The sequence below is a fragment of the Mesoplodon densirostris genome, chromosome 11 (assembly GCF_025265405.1).
Source record: "Mesoplodon densirostris isolate mMesDen1 chromosome 11, mMesDen1 primary haplotype, whole genome shotgun sequence".
Taxonomy (NCBI): Eukaryota; Metazoa; Chordata; class Mammalia; order Artiodactyla; family Ziphiidae; genus Mesoplodon; species Mesoplodon densirostris.
In genome coordinates this window covers 94370411-94373634 of record NC_082671.1, presented here as the reverse complement: position 1 = coordinate 94373634, position 3224 = coordinate 94370411, and the positions used below count along the sequence as shown (strand labels likewise).

At 36.5% G+C, this 3224-nt stretch overlaps 1 pseudogene; it reads left to right on the top strand.

The window, feature by feature from the left end:
- The first annotated feature begins 446 nt into the window (after positions 1–446).
- On the top strand, positions 447–3224 carry LOC132499590 (proline-rich protein 13-like; annotated as a pseudogene).

The window sequence follows — 3224 nt, the reverse complement described above, 5'->3', positions numbered from 1 at the left end:
ATGTGAAGAGTTTGCATTGCAGATAGTGATTTTTTTTTCTAGTTTCAGTGAAGTATTTTATACAAAAATTTTTCACAGTCATAGATCATGCCAGTATGTGACAAAGAATATAATGAGATTGATTCATTTGTCTTGTTCCCAAAAATGATGTGAATTACCAGTAAATTGGTCACTTTGAAGGAACTGCTGATCATAAAAATGACCAGGATGAAAACCCTGCCCTATGGTTTTATTCCCATTGTATATGTAAGTACAGTCATCATTGCAGCTAAGAAATGCCAGAAAAAGAAAAAGACTAAATTTTAAAAGTACAGCTGCAAGTTATTAATTCCTGATTTATTGAAGCTATACAACTAAATGCCTAAGACAGTAACAGGCATATAACAGGTATTACAAAACATCTACTGAATAAAATGACTATCTGACCTTACTGAATATCCAGTGTGATGGGGAACTCATCACACTTGCAAGTAAGTTTCTATACACTTAGTAATAGCTCATGAGTCCTTATTTCTATTACTTGAGCAGAATTATTGTTGAAATAGTCTGAGACCTCAACAGATGACCAGTTAGAAATGCAACAAAGGTTGGAATTGGGAGGTACTAAACCTTGGGGAACTGACATTGGTATAAAGAAGAATGGTATTCAAAATAGACAGGAAAAATTCAAATCACAGTGTGTCTAAAGATATATATTGAATATGTACTGATTTGGGAAGTTGTCAGTATTTGAGAAATTTTTTTCTTCGGTTTCAATTTGTTAATGATATATAATTTACATGACAGTAATATCACATATCTTATGTGTAATGAATTTTGATGAATATATATATACCCAAGTATTGAGTGCCTCAATCAAGATAGAGTTCCCTCCTGCTGGTTTCCAGTCAGGTCTTCCTAATCCTAGCACTGAGCCTACCATGGTTTCTTTCACCACAGAAGGGTCTTCCTTGTCCTTGAACAGTATCTACATACAATTACAGAGTATATACTCTTTTGAGTCTGTTTTATTTTCATTCAAAATTATGTTCATGTGATTTACCCATATTGTTGCATGTATCAGCAGTTCAGTTATCTTTACTGCTCAGTTGTGTTCCACTCTATGACTATGTCACAATTTGTCCATTTCCCAGCTGATGAATATTTAGGATGCTTTCAGTTTTTATTTATTACAAAAGAGGTTGTTATGAGCATTCTATACAAGTCTTTTTCAAATTTTTATTTATTTTTTACAAGTCTCTTTATAAATACAAGATTTTGTTTTTTTGGGGTAAATTTCTAGAAGTAGAATTGCTAGGAAATTTTTTTTAGCTTTTCAAGAAACTAGACAACTCTTTTCTAAAGCGGTTGCACCATTTTGTACTCCCAGTTATCAATCTCTGAGGGTTCTAATTGTTCCATACCCTTACAAACACTTTTCTAAAAATTGAGATATAATTGATGTATAACATTATATTGGTTTCAGGTATATAATATAATGATTTGATATTTGTATATGTTGTGAAATGAGCATCAAAATAAGTCTAGTTAACATCCATCACCAAACATAGTTAACATATTTTTCTCTTGTGATGAGAACTTTTAAGTTCTATTCTTAGCAACATTCAAATATACAATAGAATATTTTTTTAATTTATTTTATTTAATTTATTTTTATTTTTAGCTGAATTGGGTCTTCGTTGCTGCACACGGAGTTTCTCTAGTTGTGGCGAGCAGGGGATACTCTTGGTTGTGGTGCACGGGCTTCTCACAGTGGTGGCTTCTCTTGTTGTGGAGCATGGGCCCTAGGTGCGCGGGTTTCAGTAGTTGTGGCACGCGGGCTCAGTAGTTGTGGGTCACGGGCTGTTGAGTGCAGGCGCAGTAGTTGTGGTGCACAGGGCTTAGTTGCTCCGTGGCATATGGGGTCTTCCTGGACCAGGGCTCGAACCTGTGTCCACTGCATTAGCAGGCAGATTCTTAACCACTGCACCACCAGGGAAGCCTTGCAATAGAGTATTATTAATTATAGTCAATATGCTGTACATTACATCCCTAAAATCACTTTTAATCTTAGCCATTCTAAAGGTGGGAAATGGTATCTCATGGCAGTTTTAATTAGAATTTCCCTGAGAACTAATAAAATTGAGCACTTTTTCTTCTGCTTATTGGCTACTTGCATATTTGTCTTGTTGTTTAAAGCTCTGCTCAATTTTTAATTGGGTTGTTTGTCTTTTTATTATTGAGTTATAGGAGTTCCTTCTATATTATTTATGGTATATATATTCTTATATTATACCCTTCCATATTCTTTATATATACTAGATATGTCTTTTATTAGATACATATATACTATAATATTTTCTCCCAGTTTGTGGCTTACCTTTTCATTTATGTTAACTAGTTCTTTTGATAACAAAATTTTTAAGTTGATGAAATATAATTTATAAATATTTTCTTGTATGGTTTTTGCCTTCTGTGTCTTACCTGAGAAATCTTTGAAAGTTCTTGAAACTTTTCTCATGTATTTTGTCTATAAGAGATATAGTTTTAGCTTTATATTTATGTCTATGATCCTTCTTGAATAAAATATGTATGTGAGTGAAGTGCAAGGGGAATCAAAGTTTTGGGGTTTGTTTTTGTTTTTTCCATATGGGTATCCACTTGGTCAGGAAGTTTCTCTCCCCCATTGAATTATATTGTTACCTTTGTTAAAATCTGACTGTTGAAGCAGTGGTGTAAAGGTGACGGGACACCTGGATTCCTGTTTCCTTCTTTTTCCATTCCTGGGCTGGAGGAAATACCTGAACATATGGAATCCCAATGTGGGGCAGCCAGGGCCATATCCACACCCCCCTAATGTCGGGTACCCTGGAGGTTGCAATCCTTCTTATCCACCACCTACCTACCACCCCTACCTTTCCTCCAGGCCCCTTTCCCACTCCCCCAGGAGCACCCCAGGGGAATCCAGCCTTTCCCCCTGGTGGGCCCTGTCATCCTGTGCCACAACAAGGGTATCAGGCTGCCAACCCTCAGGTCCCTACCCCCATCAATACCCACCACCTGCCCCTGGCATGTGTCCTGTGAATCCATTGACTCCTGGCAAGGTAGGACCAGGAATGGTGATTGACAAGAGGATGCAAAAGAAAATTTAAAAAGCTCATAAAAAGAAGCAGAAACACCACAAACATGGCAAGAATTCCTCCTCCTCCTCCTCCTCTTCCTCTTCCAGCAGTGACTCTGACTGA